General features: G+C 50.9%; 1 protein-coding gene and 1 long non-coding RNA gene across 8 annotated transcripts in view; one reads left to right on the plus strand and one right to left on the minus strand.

Annotated features, from left to right (window-relative positions):
- Prdm16 (PR/SET domain 16) overlaps positions 1-20,583 on the minus strand; it is a 319,454-nt gene that overhangs the window by 221,356 nt on the left and 77,515 nt on the right. The window lies entirely within an intron of this gene.
- On the plus strand, positions 11,400-18,747 carry LOC110292494. The gene is made up of 4 exons (XR_002377722.1): positions 11,400-11,565; positions 17,218-17,521; positions 18,179-18,389; positions 18,694-18,747. It is a non-coding gene; the product is annotated as an uncharacterized LOC110292494 (long non-coding RNA).

The raw sequence follows: 20,583 nt of genomic DNA on the forward strand, positions 1-20,583 counted from the left end.
TAAACTAGCATTCTCCTCCACTCTGATTGGTTAAACTAGCATTCTCCTCCACTCTGATTGGCTAAACTAGCACACTCCTCCACTGATTGGTTAAACTAGAAAGATACATTTTTCCGCCCACACAGCCCCCTCCTCTTGAAAGTGAGCCAGAGGTTTTTTACTATGTCCCTTCAAAGCCTGCCCTTTGACCCTCTTTCCACTTGTGTGGGGTAGCCTGCCTGGTTCAGCATGCCACGGCTATGCTTGTGAATTATGGGTCTCAACCAAAGGCCTGCCTGGCTCTGAGATGCTGCCTCCCACCTGAAGAAAAGGCAGAGTTTGGCCTCTAACCTTTGTCTCCTCTTCCCTCTCACAGACAAGTGAGGAGAAGGGCTGTGAATGAGTCCTTCAGGCAACCCAGCAAAGCTACACATCCCAGGAGCTGTGAGCGCTGCTGAGTTGAAGGAAAAGGGCAGACCCTGCTTGGTCTCCAGGAGCCGCTGAGGTACGTTATTCTCAGGGGACAGTGAGAGGTCCTTAAACCTAATGGGGAGGGGTTCGGCAGTTTCTGCACAGCCACTGTGACAGACAAACCAGACACGGACACTTCTTCCAGAAGGTTCTGGGATGCCAGAGGAGTTTCCTGAAGACTCACTCCCAAAATGGGTTGTTAGGAAGGGGTGTCCAGGAGTTGATGGGCTCCTACATTCTTGTGCCCTCTGTTTTGAAACACCCGATACTGCGCTGATTGTCCCAAGCCCAAGGACTCAAACTCTCAAGAACACCCTGTTAAGAGATTGTGCACCCCCCTCCTGACAGGGCCCTGCCTCGTCTGCAGCGAGCTGCCTGTCAGCATTCTTCCAGAGCCGGGACCGATCCCAGCAGCTGTTAACACAGCAGATTAATAGAGCCAAGGAATGATGGCTCTGCAAACATGCTAAATGTTAATAATAATCAATCGCCGTTTACATTCTCAACCCTGTCCGCAGGGATGGCCCCAGCTGCAGAGCTGATGCAACCAAATTGCCATTAGAGCTTGGGGGGAGCCTGGGTGGCTTGGTGGTTAGCGCTGGCTGACCTGAATGTGGCACAGGCCTCTCTGAGCCGTTTCTCCAAAGATAGGGTATATGGAGATGACCTGGCAAGGAGCTTGGGCTGCCCACTTGGTTTCTTCATCCTGGCTGAAGTCACCCACACGACCTAGCCATTCACTCCTTGGTCTTTGTCATAATTATGAAGGGAAGCAAGGATCCCACCCCAGAACTGCCTCCTCTTTACAGATGAAGAACGAAGCAATTCCAGGCCTGTCCCTGGTAGGAGCCTACACTAACCTTGAAGTAGATCTCCGGCTACCCTTATTAATGGCTGGCTCACTCAGGTCAAGTCCAAATACCTCAGAATGGGGCTTTACTTAAAAATAATTTATCTATAAATGCACGGACTTCTGATGAGGTTAGACTGGGCTGCAACCCAGAGTGAGTCTCTGGAGGAATACAACCCTGCCACACCTGAACTACAGACATCCAGCTTAGATCACCCAGGCAATGACAGTTTGTTCCACTGGTTCCAAAAGCCATGCTGGCAACCCCTTCCTGCAGCCTTGAGTGGTTTCTGTCCTTTACTATTCAACCCATTTCACAGTAAAAGAGGCCACAAGTTGAGGACGAAGAGCCGGGCCTAGAAGCCAATGGCTGAGCCCAATTAGCCCATGCTAACCTAGGGTGTGTCCTGTGACCACTCCTCCCAGTGTCTGAGCCACCTGCTCAGACAAACCCCAGCCTACCTCAAAGAAATCGCAAGCCATTGGGCTCAAAGATAACCAAATCTATCCAAAGAGGAGGTAAACAGCCAGGCCCACCCTGTCCCACCCCCCACTCCTGCACAGCCCACCAGGGTCCAGGAGCCCAGGGCCAGCAACCTGAACCCAGCCCTTACTGAGGGCCATGGAAGGCGCTGGCCAGCCCCGGCCACCTGGCCCCACTTAAGGCCTGATGCATTATTCCAACATGATTATTTGTCCTGCAATGCTCTGGGGACACTGAGCTCTGCGGCAAACCCCGCATCTTCCATTTCCTGGCCGCCTCCATCGCCCGGGGCAGGCAGGCACTGAATGGCCGTGATGCCTCTGTAATTTTTATCAAGGCTTGTTCCTGGTAAAAAGCCTCTTTGTTTCAGAGAGATGTGATTTGGCCTTTTTCTTCCTCTCCTTTATTCCTTCGTTAATATACCACTTCCCCGAGCCCCGGGGGCAGCGAGGTAGCCCACGGATCGCTCAAATCTTAGTGTTTTTTTCTTCTAAATCACAGCAAGGCTCCCTGGCCCCGCTGAGCCCAGTCTGAGTTGGCGGGCTGAGCGGGTGCCCTCTTTAACCCTTTGCCTCCTGAACGGTCAACATGCTGTCACCTCGAATTTCAGGGTGGGAGGGTTGGCTACAGATACCAGCTCTGGAACCTCCAATCCAGGCGGAGGTTTAGAAATAACTGGAGTAAACTGGATGAAGCAGGGCTCGGTGGCCCAGACCCAGCCTGACGTGGGCAAGGCCCTGATTTCTACACCCGGCCGTGAAGAAAAATATTCTAAATTGACTGGTGGCAGAGTACACATCACATAAAACCTTAGCTGTCTCTAGCGACAGATCAGTGACATTAAGCACAGTGACATCAGGAAGCACAATGCACTCACGCGGGCCCTTCTCTTGAACACTTCCCATGTTGGATCTGAAACTCTGTGTCCATTAAATATGAATCACCCACCCCCTTTCCTCTTCAGGTCTGAGCAGCCGCCATTTTGCCATCTGTCTTTATGAAGCCGACTCCTCCAGGGGCCAGTCGTAAGCAGACTGGAACAGGACTTGGCCTTGGCAGATCGGCTTATCTCACCGAGCACCTTGTCCTCAAGGTCCCTCCCGAGTCGCAGGGTGCATTGTAACTAACTTCCTTTCTGGGTCTGAGTGGTGCCCCACCGTGTGAGTAAACCGTGCTTGACTCCAAAGACACAGTGGCTTCCACCCTCTGGCTGGTGTGAATAATACAAGGCTGAACACAGGTCTATCTCTGGATGCTTGGCTTAACAGGCTCTTCCCCCCAGAGTGAAGCCTGCTTCTGGCCAACAGCTGCTGCTCTCCTGAAATGAGGAGGTGAGGAGAAGATGCCCACCTCACCACCCCACCCTCGGCTGATCTCCTCTCCCACAGTTAGCTAGGCAGTTCCTACAATTTGTCCACGTGGCTACCTAGGGTGAGTGGCCTAGGTGACTGGCTTATACAGTGGGCACCCCATTCTGGTACACAGTGGCCCCAGGTCAGAAACCCAAGCTCGGATCTACTGGCTGAGTTGCTATCTTGGGGTTTGGTGCTTGGAAGATTCCCAGTCCTTCGTGACTGAGGGAAAGCTTCATTCCCCTCAGCCTCTCTTGAGTACTTAGCTAGGCTTGCTCAGGCATTTCAGAGTTCTCTAGGACTTTTTTTTAACAGAGTCAACCAGAGCCCAGGAGGGACCTGGGCCTACTCAGTCTAAAGGGGCCTACATGAGAGGACTTAGCATGGTCAGGCTTGGGAAACCAAGTTCTTCATACACCCCTGTCTGTCTACAGACCCAGAAGCCGTGATGGATTATTTGCAAGATGGAGTACAGGAATTCCACCTTTCCCAGAGTCCACACCTGCCTGCTGCAGGATCCCAGAGAAGGCTCCGGGCCATTGGGTGCTGCAGTATGCTTGGCCAGGGTGAGCTAAATGTGTTCTCCTGGTGCCTGGTCTCTGCTCTGTTTCCCTGCCTCTCTGCCCTCAGCAGCATGGTGGAGGAGCAAGGGGTTAAATGCTGAGCAAACGCTATGACAACTGTCACCAAACTATTTATAGACACATTTATCTCTGTAGCTCCTACCAGACAGCCTGTGGCTGCCATTCACAGGCCAGAGTAAGGTCGCAAGTAACCCATATGCCTCAAGAAAACGGGGGTGAGGTGGCATGCCAGGGGGCAGGCGGGGGGGAGTGGCTGCCCTCTGCCTGCAAGGCTGGCTTCTGGGAACATGGGTACTGGGATTGGCTTGCCGTTTTCCCAAGCTGCTCTTAGGGGTAGGGTGAGTCCAGCAGGCTCTCTTAACAGGGGGTTGGGGGACAGTGGGATTAGTGGTCCTGCGTGATTGGCACCATGAGGCAGAGGATGAAAGGTACCAGTTTCTGAGCCTTTTCCTCTGTGGCCTTGGCTGCAGACAGGGCAAGCCCCAGGTCCTCAATGGCTGTGAATGCTTGGTGAAGGTGGGTCAGCATCAGGGAGGGGCACGTTCACTGGCCTTCAGCCTTGGGGGGGGGGCAGCTGGAGTGGCTCTGTTGTCTGCGTTGGACCTGGGTCTTCAGGGTCCTTCTTGTACACTCCTAGACCCCGCCTCTTCTGGGCGCTATGGCCACTGGCTCTGTGCCCTGTCCTGGCCTCCCACCAAACCAGGGGGAAAGAGCTAGGATGCTGAGCCTCTTTGCCACCAGGGCTGGGACAGGGGGCCACCAATATGCTTTGTGGGAACACAGTGCCACCTTGTGACCTGGCTCCCAGGGGCCAGGCAGATAGTTTGGGGTGGGGGGACTACATTTCCCAGGGGGCACACGCTTTCATTTTTTGTTTTTGTATGTTTGTTTTTCTGTTCTCCCTTCAAATGATGTCCACAAGCTGGGGCAGAGTCTGGTGTTTGCAGGGATGAAGGATCAGCTTGAGAGCACCCCTCCCTCCACAGACCAGAGCCCCCTCCCTATGGGACTGGGGGCGGTACCCTCTACTGCCCACCCCCAAGCTGCTTCCTCCTCTTCCACTCCCCTTCCAGAAGGCTGCAGGTGGATGGCCGCCTGGCCCTCTGGCCCATTCTGTCTAATAAAGACGTTTATAGTTTTAACCATCAAATAAAGTGCTTAACTCCTCCTGGTTCTCTGCTCTGCCACTCTGCAGCTTCATTTAGCAAGCCAGTGGTGAAAAGGGGGGGGGGGAGAAGGAAAGAGAAAGAAAAAAAATTCATTAATTTTTATTAACAGGGAGAGCCATTTGTTCCCTGTGACAATATTTGACTTGTCGAAATGATTTTCACCTCTGCCACGAGGTGCGCGCTCTCCACATACATCACCCGATTACTCGGAGCGCGCCGGCCGCGGTCATTAGGCAGTGAATTAACAGCAGTCCCCACCACTATTAATCACCCTGACAAAGGCGTTAGCTCGCCGCTGACCCGAGCACGGCCCACGGACACAGCAGCCCGGGAGAAGGCCCCGAGCTGGGGGAGGTGACAGTGTGGTAGTGGGTGCCTGGCGGGTCCCTGCACCGCCCTTAAGGTCTTGACAAAGCAAGCAGGAGAGTCCCCAAGCCCTGGTGGCAGTGATGTGGCACTGTGGTGGCAGCACAGGCAGCAGCAGGGTCTCGGATGCTTTTCCTGTTTTTCAGTGACCTTCCCTGCCCAGGTGCTATAGTGACACACCCTTATTCCTCACCGCCAGCCTGGGAGCACGGCCTTTAGCATCCCATTTTGCAGTTCAGGAGACAGAAACGGACAGACCAGGACCTGCCCAAGGAGTGTCACCAGAATTCTTATCTAGGCCCAGTGACTTCCTAGCCCCCCCCCCCCATCTTGGCTCTTACAATTGCCCCAAAGCCTTGAAGGGAGGCACTGGGTGGCTGGAGTGTGTTCTCCTCTCTGGGCTTCCAGAGAAGAAGACATGCTGATCCTAAACCAAATGATGAGGCCCCAGGATCAAGGGTCTTAGGAATTGTTCTTGTGGAGTTTACTTTCCAGGCTCTCTGTCTCTCTGTCTCTCTGACTCTGACTCTGTCTCTGTCTCTGTCTCTGTCTCTCTCTCTCTCTCTCTCTCTCTGTCTCTCTCTCTGTGTGTGTGTGAGCTTTCTTCACATACATGCTGGGCTTTCTACTGAGCATGCAGGGTCACAGAGGCTCAGACAGGGAAAGTCCCTGAACACCCCTCCTCCAAGAAAGACCCTGAGGGCTGTGCACCTCAGCCATTCCTTGGGATTTCTGCCTTGCAAGAAGACCTCATCTTTTGAGGGTCACAGATCCAGGGCTATAGCTACACGTCCCTCTTACTGGCTCCAAACATGTCCTGAGAGCACAGCTGGGAGTCATCTGCCTTGAGAGCTAGACCCACCAGCTCCTGCAATTGTCTGGATGCCCCATGGCTGCTCACCCTCAAAAGGGAGGGATGGCACCCACCTGCTGGGACCTTCTAGGACTCTGAGTACCCCTCACAGGCAGGTCAGATGACAGCACCCACCAGCCCCTTCCTCCCCTCGATCCCTGACATTCGCCATATTTTCCATGTTAACCCAATTAATCAGCTCAACGTTTTAAACCAATTTCTTCAAATTAACCCAGGCATCAGATCAGTATCTTAGTCTGGGCTAAATCAGAGTTTGAAAGAGCTGGGGAGGTGGGAGGGGAGGGAGCCCCCCCCACTTGTCTTTCTCTGAGCTTCTCATTTTTTATGCCTCAGCAAATTTCCTAATTTTCCTCATTAGCAACTAATTTACAAGTCTCAACACTCTTTCCACCTGTCCCTTTCATCGAGAACTTTGCAAAATTGGAAATAGCCACTTGCTCACTTGTACGATGCTGGTTTCTCAGCGTCCAGAAAACAGGGCCGATGCTGGGTGGGATCAGAGACAATTCTAAAGCCCCATGAAGTGGCAAAAGGGGGCCCTTCTCTTCCTGTGGGGGGTTCGCGACGGGAGACGGTTCAACCAGACCATACCGCGGTATGAACATGACTCCCATGGCCAGCACCCTGACACCCTCCCCTGACACCTATGTCTCCCCCTAATCATGTGGCCTGAATTGGAGTCTCAGGTCTAGATTCCCAGGGAACTGAGGCAGCTTTGTGCATGGACATTTGCTGGTTATGAGAATGCCCTTGGATGGGATCTTCTTCAGAAGTTCTCAAGTAAAAGGGTATCTGTAGTGGGCTTACGCCTCAGCTCACGCTTTGTCTTTGAAACCGACACTTTATCAAGCTCAGCAGTGATGGCACTAGTACAGACCAGCATCCACCCAGCCCTTGCTACTTACAGGGCACAATCTGAACTGGTTCATGCTATCTCCACAGGGGTCCCTCCAGGGTGAAGCAGGGAGAGGAAGAACAGAAGCTGGTTCAAGGCCTAAGTACCCTTACTCCAGGGTTTAGCTGTAGGTACTTGCCCAAGAGGCTTGAGGTGTCTGAGCCTCCTGGTATCTCTGCAGCAAGACCACCTTGAGAATGAGTGGCTTCCACTTATGCCCCTGATCTATCCAGAGCCCAGGGTGCCCTGGCATGAGAATGGGTTCGCTTTACAAGGGAGAACCTTGGGCTTGCCCAAAGAGGCAGAGACACTGCCTCAGGCTTGGTTCTAGCTTCGGCCCACCAGCCTCTCCAACCACCAGAACGTGCTGGTGATTGGAGGGGCCCATGAAGTTCGCAACCTGTGGTTCAGGAGAATGAGCCAGTGGGACAGACCCAGGCCATGGATAATGGGTGAGGTCATATCCCCTTAACTCTTTCTTTAAAAAAAAAAAAAGACTGCATTTCTTTATCATGATTACTTTAAAAAATATTTATTTATCTTTATTTCTCCACATACTTATATATGCGTGTGGAGGTCAGAGGACATCGTTCAGCAGTTGCTTCTCTCCTTCCACCATGTACATCCCAGAGATTGAACTCAGGTCACGGGGTTTTGGCAGTAAGTGCCTTTACCCATTGACCTATCTTGTGAGCCCTCAGCTCTTTCTTTTAAATCCTCTAAAGGAGTCTCTTCCCCAAGGCAATGGCAGTGGCCAAGAAGGTTACATTTAATGAGGCCTGAAGCAGCCATGCATAGCAGAAGCAAAGTTCCCCAACAACTGAGCTCCTCCCTGGGTTGCCTGGAGGCCCGTTTTGTCTCTAGAATTTTCTATGCATAGACCCTTGGAGTGCTGCTCCTCCTCAGCCTAACATACCTGTCCCACTGTGCCTGGCTAGGCCCCCTGGGCCCTGAGATACATCTCTGGGTACCACTGTCCCCAGCCCAGCAGTAAAGAACCACAACCACTGAGCAGCACCCTGAACTGTTTCTCATTACCCGCCTGCATCAGTTTGATTTTCTCTGTTAAGCAAAGGGTGATGGGCAAAGCTAGACCCACACATCCATGATTTCCTGGCAGTTAATTAATGCTACCCAAACAGAAAGTTAGGTGACCGTCCCATGTGTCATCCAGAACAGGCAGGAGATGGGAAGCAGGCAGGCAAGTCACTCCACACACATCCCACAACGACTCCTTCCTGAGCCCCCATTCCACCTGTTCTTTCATTTGGTCACATGGTAGGTCACGTCAGAAGGTTTCCAGTCTCAATCTCTTCAGGGGAACCAGAGAGAGAGGGCATCCGGAGCCTTTGTTATTGATCCAAGTGGTTTGTGTCTGGGTAAGCTGTCAAGCGTGAGCCAACCAATGGCAAAGAAAAGGTGAACACGGTGAGGAAGAACACTGCAGGGAGACGGCATGTGGTGCTAGAACTCTAGAATGCCAGGGCTGGGCTAGCCTGCTGGTGGCACGAGTTAGAGTCTGTTCTTGCTCATCATCACAACACACCCCGTAGGAGCTGGGTACCTGTCTGAAGGATGAGGCTCGCTTGGGACTCAGAAATCAGAACTCTGTACCCCCTCTTCACACCACAGTCTCCTCCCATGATGCAAGCCTTGCCCCATGGTCACAGCAAAGCTGTGACCTCATTCCCTCTCGGGTCAGCTCACTTGACCATGCCTCTTGCAAGCCACTCGCCCGCCTCTGGTATTTAGAGAGCAATCTCTTACGGGCCACACTGCCTTCCAGGCACTCCTCTGCTGAGGCTTGCTCTGTGCTCAGCAGGGCATTTGGATCACTAGGATGGAGCCCAGCAGAAGGACCTGGGTGCAGAGTTCACCCTTTCTCACTTGGCAAGGTCTGTGACTCAGAAGGCAAGAAACTCATTCCTGCAAGCTGCCAGTCTCCCTCCTGCCCCCCTCCCCCCAGAAGACTGACACTGATCATGTTTCCAAAAATTAGGACCAAGGAGGCAAAACCTTTTAGGTGACAAAACTTTTATCGTCTCGGGCGGCCTCGTTACATTGCTTGCCAACCTCAGACAACTTAAATAATTTTAAATCTTTACTTATTTATTTATTTATTTAATCTTAAGAGAACCACGAAAACAGAATAGGTATCACATATGACACTTAGCTCTTGGCTAGATGTCTGACTGGTGCATAAACCAAAGCGTAAGTCCACAGGAGACATGGGTCTTGGGGCCTATGAGAAAGGGGGTGATGATGTCTCAGAAGCAACAGCAGTAGAGAGGAACGGACAGAGGATGTCTCAGCCTGGAAGCAGCATACTATCCTCAGGGGGTTCCCTGGAGACTCAAGAAATAGGACATCCGTGGATATTTATGGCCCCTGTGTCCTGGTGTCCCTCAAGTTCACCTGTGGCTCCCTATCCCCAGCTCAGTCTGCCGCCAGGATGCTTGCAGGACTGAGTACTTGGGCTGAAGGTGGATTCCCAAGGTGATCTGTCACCCATGGGACGGTGCCATCATGAACAGAGAAATACAGACACACACCATTCGCCTCACGTGGACGCAAAGGAAGCCTTCGGAGCCTCTTGGGAAACCCGCACTTCAGACTCTAGAACTTCAAAGGATAAACCCCTGCTGCTTGAGGCCCCTGGTCTGGGCGCTGTGCTTAGCCAGTCCTGGAAAACCAATATCCCCCCAATCTCAGTAGATAGGGTTTGTGTAGTAGCTTTGTAACAAACCCCGGTGTGTCAGCCGCTAAGGGGTTTGGCAGTCTGGTGGTTACGCAAAGCTGGGCGGGGGGTAGGGGGTGTCTGCGTGCTCCACCTGGAGATTTCCAGGTGGAAACAGTGGTGCTGACTCTCATTAGAGGACCCTGGAAGGGGTTTCTACAGATACCTTCTTTCAAGATCTCTGGGGATCCGAGGGTTCCAGAAGTGTGGGTGAAATGCCCTTTCACCTTTGAACTTTGCTCTCTGACTGCTAACATTCCTCCTCTACAAAGCAGAAGCAAAGGAGGAGAGGATACAGCAGTATTTACCGGAAAGCAAACCTCTTTCTAATTGAGTGTGGTCACTGCCTTCCATCCAGCTGCCTGGTTGCTGTTGAGCCTCACTGACTTGCTTCCTGGAAACAGTGTCATCTTCCTAGCCAGGCACTCGAAAAGCTGGGGAAGGGGCTGATGCCTGGCAGTGTTGGTGGGCCTATGACCTGAACCAGCACAGAAAAGCAAAGGGGAGCCTGACACTGAGCAGGCTGCTAACCACAGAGAATCCTGAGGAGCTCAGAACCTGTCTGCTGCCCCGGTATAAGTGATCTTCCTAAACACATGGGTTGGCAGATCCACAGACAGAGAAGGCTAAAGGGGGCAACTCTGTGTGATAAGGGGGCTGTTGTATACAGAGTGGTAATGGCCACACAACCCGCAGGACAGACTCGGTGCCACCAAAGGGCACGCTGCCGGGAAACTGGATTGGCATATATTACATCTTGCAGTCTTCCAGAATTCAAAACACAAAGCCATTTCTCGGGCGGGCCTGTTCCCCACATCACAGACAACCTTTCCCGTGGTCTTCAGAAGTAACCTTTCTTCCCGGCCCAGGGATCAGGCCTCCTGCGGGCCACAGTCAGTCACGCTTGGTTTTTGGACAACACAGCTAGCACAAAGTGACTTTGCACAAGAAATGAAGAAGGTCCAGGGTAGGCTGGATCCTTGGGGCCTCGGGGGGCACAAAAAGGAAGCAGCTGGCAGAGACCCTTCGTGTTCCAGGGGCTCGTGACAAAGTGCCTCCTGAGCCGGCCTGGCGGCCCGGCCGTGTCACTGGGAACACAAAGGACACTGCCAAGAAAGTGATTTTAAACCTAATTGTTCCAGTTCCTTTTGTTAAATGTCTTTAGGGGTGCCTGGAGATCTGCTCGCAGAGAGTGCAGCGAAGGCGCACACCGCGGAACTTGTAAACAAGACCAAGAAGCAGCCACTTTTGCCTAAAAACAAGAAGTGCCGCAGCGTGCGAATTTTTACATGCTGGGTACAATCTCTGCACAAATATTCAAGGAAAACCATCCCAGCTCCCTCCCGGCCTGGGGTGGGTTTGCGGCTGGGGGCCATCTTTGGTGACCAGCTTCTCCTGCAGCCGAGCGGGCAGGGGACACTTAATTGTGGAGCCGGTTTGCTGGCAGGAAGCCCTGCCTCGTCCAGCGGGCAGCCAGCATGATAATGAGACAGTTTCTATGGAAATGAGCTTATAACTATTCATTTTCTCCCCATTCCCGACCCATCCACAAAGAGGGTTTCCAAAATGACCCCCATTTTCCTACCCCCAACATCTCCTCACACCATTGCCCGACCCGCTAATCAGCTCGGGGAGAAAGGAAAGAGGAAATGCTGTCCTTTGACAAGATGTGGGAAACCACCTCGATTTGTGCTCCGTGTGGCTGTGACCAGAAAACAAAGAACCCTCGCCGGATCCGGGGGCCAAGTTTCAAGTAAACTTTTCCGGACGCACCAAGCAAGTGTGTTTTTGTGTGTATTTTCTGGTAAGATCTGAACGCTCCCTTGCCACTTCTTAAGAACCTCTGAACGCTGCTCTGTTCTTGCTTCCTTTCTCACTGCATGCCCTCACCTGTCAGTCGCTCTCTTGAACCCTGGGTGCTTTGGAACATTAAAGAACCGAGGAGGAAGGGGCCTCGGTTTAAATGACAGGAAACACACTCCCAGCTCCCCGCTCCGTGATGAAGAAGAGCAGGGATGGGCATCATGGACCTACATTCTGGCTGTATTTTCCTGAGCCTTTTAAGATCTCTAGATTGCCAGGAGGCATAGTGATGGAATAAGGGAAAAGCTCAGGCCCACAGAGGCATCGTGACCAACAAATAGCACCATGGGTCTCAGGCCTTTTCCAGCTGTGTGGCTCTGGATCTGATAAGGCAGCTGACATCTAGGAGTTCTGGATGTTCTTCTCAGAAGCCCAGGGAGGAACTCACCTGCACAGCAGTGTGTGGGGGGCGTGTGGGGGTGTGGGAGTGACAGGTGGTGACTGCAGCCTCTAGGCTGCGTCAGGGCAGAGCTCACTATCACAAAGAGCTGCAGCTTTCACTTGATGTGACTCTAGGACACCTAGAGAGAGAGAGACCCTAGATTTGGGGCCTGTTCTCCGAGAGGAGGAAGATTGGAAAAGGCAGCTCTGAAGGTCACAAAGTTACTGTGACCAGCTTCGGTGCACACAGTAGGTATAACGGGAATGTGGAAATGGATGGCGAGTTCATAAATGGGGATGGGGGGCAGAGAGGGAGAGGCAAGAAAGGCCATCCTGGCCATGCCACCAGAATGGGTGTGCACTGGGCATCCAGGACACTGTGAGTGTAGGGGATTTGAGGTCGCTACAGTGTCCAAGAAAAGGCCCTGCCATCCACTGGACATACGTCCTCTTTCTGTCCTGTCCAAATGACCTAAGGTTCACTGCTAGTGTTTGGGTGCCAGTCCCTGCAGGGCCCACTCATTTATTGGCCACTGACTAGCCATGAAGTTCTGCCTATAGCCCAGAACTCCCCAGAGATGATCCCAGTAGAGACTGTTAAGCACCCAGTCTAGATGGCTAGACAGAAAACAAAAAGGTGAGACAGACAGATGGACAGACAGACACACACACACACATACACACACACAGGCGACTGTGACATTGTAATAAACAGCAGTGAACTGCTAGGCAAGTGTGTTCACGCAAGAGTGGGGTATTCTGTTACTCAAGAAGCAGCCATGGCTTACTCTGCCCGTGTCTCCATATGCCCTGTGTTTTAACAACCTGACTTCTGGTGAGCAGTCCTTTCCTAGACTGCTTCCCCAGGCAGTGCCTCTCTCTGGTCCTTTGCTGTCCGTGACAGATATGCTGACTCCAGGTTCCCGTGTGAAATCCTGACTTCAATGTGGCTATTTGAAAATGGGGTATTTGTTAAAGATGGCTGTCGTTCGAATGAGGCCAGTGGGGGACTTTAACATAACATGTGGCTTTGTAAGAAGAGATCAAGACACACGCACGCACGCACACATGCACGCACACACATGCATACATGCACGACAGTCCTGTGAGGGCAATGTGGGGAAGTACCATGTTCAAGCCAAGGAGAGAAACCTCTAGTAGAGCCAGATCAGAGACCTTGGGCTTCTGACCTCCAGAACTATATCTGAGCTGTTTACAGTCCTGTGTTCAGGTCAGTTCCTTATGGCTGCTGAAACAGATACAGTGTGCTCTTTCCAATGGGGTCTACCTGTCTGCCTCTAGGGCCCCAAGTCCACATTCCTGGCAGAGCCTGCTGGCTTCCCTAAGGGCTGCAAGTAGACTAACTTCCTAATCTTTTTTAAAGAAAAAAAAAAAAAAACTCAACAAACCCTCAGCTCAGCCCCTTCTTCTTCCTCCAGAGTGCTGGAGCCTCCTCTAGAATCAGAATATAAAATCATAGCTTTATCTAGGTTTTGTGAGATCAATCTAAAAATACCGATTTTAAAATCTGAGGTGGAATAAGGATATGTTAAAAAATAGTAATTAAGTGACTGTAAGTTATCACCCACATATTCAACACAAGGTAGGTTCTAAAGTCCTAGTTAGTACTGATTCCTGCTTTGGGAAGACAGCACCTTGAAGGGATCTGCAGGTTGTTTCTGGTCAGGGCCGACTCTTCTGAAAAGCAAGGTACCCCTGAGTCAGCTCACAATGGTGAGGGTCAAATCTCTCTCCCCTCAAAGGAACTTGGGGGAACCCCTGCCAGACACAACACTACAAACAGAATTAACAAACAACGTCATAAGTGACATAAAAACAGTCATAATGTGCAGGCTGATCTGGGGACTTATGTGTACCCAAAGATGATGGGCTGTTTACTGAAATCCAGCTTTGGCTAAGTGTCCTGCACTAATGTCTGCTTAATCTGACTGAGTTTGACCATTTGGAGCTGATTTCAGCCTTGGTGCTAATGTTGTGTCCCACCCAGGACAGGGAAGTTTGTTTACAAGGAACAAAAGCCCTTCAAGTATACAAAAGCCTGATGTCCCAGTGAGGGAGCTTGCAGTGAGTGCTTCTGTAAAACAGAAGAGCTGAGGTGTGAGCAGCTTCGCTGCCTCAAAGGGAATTATCCCCGTGAGTGTGTAAGAGACACAAGACCCAGCTTTAATTTTCAGAACCGTGTGCCTGCGTTTCCTATGATCAGAATTTATTCGTTATGTCTATAGTGTGTAAGTTTCATTTACGTCAAAGAAAAGGTAAGAATGGTAAGAATGGAGGGAATGAAGCTTTCTTTGAAGGTGGAGCAGATAGGACTACCTCTGGAGCAGTGGGAAGGGGCTAATGCTACTGCCAGGATACAGAGTGGGTCCTGGCATAACCTAGAAGTTTGGGGCAACATTGGCTGGCCCAAACCAGCCCAGAGACTGCTCATCTAGTATGTGGCCATCTTGGTGGGCAACAAACTTAGAACCACTCAGCATGGCCTCCTGGACATAATGTGTGCTGACTGATGACTGGGTTCCACAGATCTGAGTCTGGGACTCTTTCAGAAGTCAGTTCCGGCTCACTATTCCTGGGAGCAGAAGAGTCTAGAACTTCATGCCACTTACTTGATGCCCTGACTTTATAATCTGTGGCTTGGTCCCTCTCATCTACAATCTCTCATTATACCCTGGACCTTCTTCCCTGTAGCTAGTTCCTACATTAGTCCTTCTACAAAAAGGAAAGTCAGAAGAGCCGTGCCCCAACCTCTGAGGGGTTAAAGAAAGGCCTGGAGCCTGGGAGAAGAACTTTGGACAAAACACCACAAGCACAGGAAAACGCAGCAAGGCCCAGTGAATACCGTAACACGCAGGCTACATTTGGGACATACGAGTACCAAAAGATCATGAGCTGTTTACTGGATTTTAGATTTGACTGTGTATTCTGCACTCTGTCTGGCCACCCTAGAGGTGGGCTGCAGCTAAGCCATTGTCCAGTGACCCTCCTCGTCTAACTCTGTGAACAAGGTGGATCAGCTAGGCAGGTGCTGAGGCCTCTGTATGGGAGACTGGGCAGAGATAGCCAGCTCTGAACATCCTATTTAGTCCTAGCCACAGCCCTGCCCAGAGGCTTACTGACCCCAGATAGTACTGTGTGCAAGGACAACAGTCAGGCCTTAAATCCATTTGGCTTCCCGCTCCTGACACTTACGAACCACCAACCCCCACCCTTGAGTCCTGAAAGTCACATGGTTGATGTGGAGTCGAAGGTAAAACTGATTTTTGCTTTCTTCCCAGCACAGAAACCAAGCTTGCTGTCAGGCTCAGGATCCAGGGTTTGACTCTGAGGTCCTATCATAACCAGTGCTACACGCTGGGTCCTTTCCTGGAGCCTGTGGACTGGGGCCTCACGAAACAGGTCTAAGGAAAAAACAACCCTCAAAGCAGAATTATGTTTCCTCTTCCCAGTTCCTGTCAGTTGGGAGAGACAGAGAGGGAGATCAACTCAATGCACAGTTCAGCTTTCACCCGTTAACAAAAGCTTTCCAAAGTAGAAAAACATTTTGCCCATCCTTGGGGGTGTACATTTGGGTTTGAGCTAAGGCATCTTTCGAATGACAGCCACTGACACAAACCTAACCTTGAAAACGAAAGCTATAGGCACTTGGCAGAATCACCTCCCCCAAAGTCACCTAAAATCAGACTGATAAGAAATAAAATTCAAAGGGCCGAAGCCAAACACAGGGCAAGGACCTGCCTACCGGGAACTGCAACCAGCCCCATCTGTTGCTCAGGGCAGCTGGACCCTCCCTCGTTCTATCACAGCTCAAAGTAGGTTATCTAAATAAATGGGAGAAGAAATCAAGGAGATATATTAGCGTGGTGGGGTATTCGTCATCGCCTCTGTCCTTCCTTCCCCAAGAATATCGGTGATGAATTTGCAAATGGTTCTGGATTGTGACAGACCTCTTTTCTCTCTTCATTATTTATCCCTTCTCTGTGCACCTCGATTAGAGGCCACAGTGACAAATGCATGAATAAAAGGCAAAGACAATATTTGAGCAATGTGTTGTAAATCTCCCTCTACGCATTATTAATTTAAAGGAGTCCATTACACCCAACAGCTCTGAAGAGGAGAGCAGGGTAATGGGAGAATATGGCTTCTGCCCGTGGGGGTCAGAGAAAGAAAAGGCAAGAGCAACCCCTTGAGGAGGGGGTGCGGGCTGTCCTTTCACCAAATCTCGAAGCCTCTCAACCACCTCACTTTTAGTTAATAAAAGAAAACATTTGCTCCCTCAGACACAACCTCATTTTGCAAAGTGGAGGACGGGTGTGATCTGAAAGGACCCCATTTTTCAGCAACTGCAAAGGCCAGGTTCTGACAGCGATAGAGACTGGGAGTGGGTGTCTCCTCTTGCCTGCCTTGAGTCAGAAAACACTGCTCGCACCAGGAGAGAGAAAAATGGAAGCGGGCAGAAGGTGCTGCACACGAGCAGGGGTGTTGTAACAATGGAGTGGTCCCTTTCTTCTCCTGAAGAGAATTCACCACAAGCCTGTTTGCTGCAAAGACCAGAACAGCACAGCTAACAGAAATAATGCAGGCATCCCCAGGCCCAGAGACCACACGCAAATCAGGGCAGCCGTGGCAGCCACCGCCAAACCCTGAAGCCTGGATTTTTCTTTTCCCCTATTTTCTTTCAAAATCCTCCAAGAAAGAAGCATGGGTCCCGGATCTCAACACCTGCCTCTGGCAGACAAGATATGCCCACAGAGATCATGCCAGCCCTGCTCTCTCCCTGGAAATGCATCTCTGCCAGAGACCTTCCTTGGGAGCCATAGGGGTATGGCAGCATCTCACAGATTTAGGAGGTGTGGTAGAAGATCTAGAACCCGGAGAGGTCAGGACCTGCCAGGAGCCCACAGCACACAGAGTCTGAAACAAGACCGTAGGGAAGGCTAGGAAGCTGATAAACAGAAAACCTCCATCCAGCCACATGTTCTGAAAACCTAGTTTGGGAATTTTACTTGTTTTGTTTATAACCAGAGCCTCCTTCCCTTTCTTTTTTTGCACAGACTTGTTTCCCTCCGTGAATTAGAAAGATTTTTTTCCCCAGCAGTTTCCATAGGGTTCTCTGAACTGCTTGCTGGGGGCTTTGGGCCGGCTGTGTCTGCAGGCATCCTAACCTGGGCTCTGCTATCTTCCTCTCCAGGCCAGCAAGGCTCTTCATCTGCAGGAAGCTGTAATAAGGCCCATCTTGAGGGGATCAAGAGAACTGAGGATCCACTGAACCCTAGGGGCTCAAAGAAGTAGGAAGCATGTCCTTCCAAGCCACCTAAGGGTGAAGTCCATGGTCAGAAAGATGCTGGACTCAGAGGGTGCACCCTCGAGTCAGTGTACCACACATTCCAGCATCTTCCTCTCTAAAGTTTAAAGCCATTCCTCTGATACACGTCGAAGTCCAGCAGGAAGTGCACAGCTCTGTCCCTAAAGCCACCCACCCACCAGATTGATGGGTTAGTAGGAGCTCCCTCTGCCCAAAGTGTTCATCAGCCCCCACTCCGTGGGAGAGTGCACCAGCCCACAGTGACAGCCCGACAGTCCATTTAGGGACTCAGTGGTGGATTGTCAGGCAGATGCTAATGATTCATCACCGACCCAGCCCGGTGACAGCCCAGCGGCACACACAGGCAAACAGTGGTAGGGCCCAGTGGGACCTACAACTCTAAAATCAGAAACTCACAGACAAAAGGGCTTGGGATGCCGAGGCCGGTGGGAACGGGAGGAATCCCTAGGCTGGTTTCATTTTGTATTTCCCTCATCAGCCTAATTGCTTGGGAAGCTGTGGCTTTCTTTGACACGGAGCAAGCAAGGGAAGACTCCCTGGTAACACGCTAAATCAAAAGTTGCCGATGGCGGATGGCAACGCAGATATGCACATATTAATTTGAATTTTTAAGACAAGTGCCGCGTGTTATTAATATAATTGCCAGTTGTAGAAACGGTGTATTTATTGAGCTTTGCTCTATCGCTTTGCGCTCCGTGCTTCTCAATGGTACAAGGGTTACGTTCAGCTGGTGTTTACTGAACATCTGACTGTTAATCAACGTAAATTAAATGTGTACTTGAAACCCTCACTTAAAGCCTGGCTAATTATTTTTTGATCCAAACAGGACTGCCTTTTCCGGAAGGGTGAATCGGGGGCTCTCCGGGGACCAAACGGTAGCAGGAGAAACCACTGCCAGCGTTGGGATCGGCCTCCAAAATGACATCCAGGAACCTTCCCCAATCCAGTTTCCTTTCAGCGAAAGACGGGTCGCTTCTACTGAGCCTGCTGTGGTCCAGCCTTGTGGTCAGCCCTGAGCAACGGAGCCTCAGGAGTCTGTGCGTATGATTTCTCACTGACTGTGTGTCAGCTGCATGTCTGCTTCAGCTGTACACAGGCCACATTCCTAGTACTTGTAGCTGGACAGAACACGATTCAAATCACACGACACAGACTCAGCACTCAGGTTTGCATGTGCTTGCATGCTTCTACAGATAAAGACACATGTGCACACATGTGCACACATGTGCACAGACCTAGCCCAGGTCTCTACCCTTATCCCTTCCCCACTCATGGTCCTCAACCCTCCCAGATCCCGCGTGGCAGAAACCCACCCACCATGCCCACACCTCTCTCCAGCAGTGGTCTGAGAACATAGAGAAGTTGAGAGGGGAAGGAAACCTGAAGATTCTGCAAAACACTGGGCAAGTTGCAGTGAGGAGGAGCTGGCTCAGGCCGACTTAACTCCCTAGATAACTTGCCAACACAGAGGCCCTTCTGCAGATCTGCTTTCTTCCCCCTTTGAAGACTCTTTAGTATGGAAGAAAAATGAATATCCTAGTGCCCTAGCACAGGTATGCTTTAAACTATACTTTTGTTTATTAATTGACTGATTGATGATTGACTGATTGATGATATTTCATGTAGCCCAGGCTTGGCTATGTAGCCAAGCATGACCTTGAACTCCCTATTTTCAAGCCTTCACCCCATCAAGTGCAGGGATTACAGATGTGTACCACCACACCTATTTTATTCCGGTGCTGGGGGTTAGATCGGGGTCTTGCTCATTCTAGATACATACTCTGCCAACCGAGCTACCTTCCCATAACACTGGACAGACTGTTTTCTTTTCTTAAAATTAACTTCTGTATTTTACATTTTTTATTTTAACATTCCTCTATGAGCGTTTGTCAGCTTGTATTCCTATGTACCAAATGTGTGTAGTACCCACAGAAGATAAAGTGGGCATTAGATCCCTTGGAGCCAGAGTTACAGATGGCTATGAGCCACTACGTGGGCTCTGGTTCCTTTGTAAGAGCAACAAGTGCTCTGAGCCTCTGAGTCATCTTTGCAGCCTTACTCTTTGGACAGCTAGGAGCCATGTCCAATTCTGCCATCTTTGTCCAACAGGAAGCAAACACCTTTTGGAAGTTGGCTTGCTCCTTCAAGCCACTCCCCAGGGAATGCATGTTTCAGGCTAGTGCAGCTTCTTGCAGTTGCTGGCTTTTCATAGACTCTGCAGACACCTGCAGCCCATCTTGGCTATGTGAGAATACTGTCCTCTCTCTCCCTGACATGGCCACGGTGTTGTAAAAATCCATGTACTGCATCAAGACTGGACATATCCCCAGTTCAGACCTTAGTCTCTTGGTCTCTTGGATGGCAAAGTCCAGAAAAACACCTCCCTGAGCTCTGAACGCTACTTACAAGAGACTGTATCCCTGCTCCAGGTTTCAGGGTGTGCTGACTTGTTTTATGTCCACTTGACACAAGCTAGCGTCATTGAGAAAAAGCCACAGTAAGATCAGGCTGTAAACAGGCCTGTAGGGAATTCATGTAATGACTGTTGGGGGTAGGGGGGACAGGCCACTATGAACGGTGCTATTGCTGGGCTGGTGGTCCTGGGTTTTATAAGCAAGCAAGCTGAGAAAGGCATGAGGCACAAGCAAGTATTCAACACCCTCCATGGCCTCTCCACCAGCTTCTGCCTCTAGATTCCTGTCCGGTTTGAGTTTCTGCCCTGACTTCCTTCAATGGTGAACAGTAATATGGAAGCGTAAACCTGATAGACCCTTTCCACCCCAACTTGCTCTTTGGTTATGGCTTTTCATTGCAATCTAACTAAGACACAGGGGCTGTTTCCAAGTAACAATGAGTGTGAGTCCATTTCAGAAAAGCCACTGCCCCTCTTAGAAGTGTGCGTCCCAAAATCAACTGTGTCCCAAATGGGCCAGGGCCTCTCCGTTTTAATCCACAAAGCAAAACGAAAGCTAAGTCTGTGACTTTGTGGGCTTTTTTTTAGTGGGACAGTGCCCAGCAAACCCTCGGCATCAAGCAATGCTCCCTGTCAGAGGCTCAGTGCCCACCTGAAGCTCATGCACACCAGCCTAGCCAAAGGAGGCAAGCCCCAGAGGGCAGTGTGGGATTAGCTGATAAGCAAGCCAGGCCACTTCCTCAGTCTTCCCCCCCCCTCCCCGTCAAGCTGGTACTTGGCAGCTGCCTGGTCAATTTCAGAGACAACAGGATCCGCCT

The sequence above is a fragment of the Mus caroli genome, chromosome 4, assembly GCF_900094665.2.
Source record: "Mus caroli chromosome 4, CAROLI_EIJ_v1.1, whole genome shotgun sequence".
Lineage (NCBI taxonomy): Eukaryota > Metazoa > Chordata > Mammalia > Rodentia > Muridae > Mus > Mus caroli.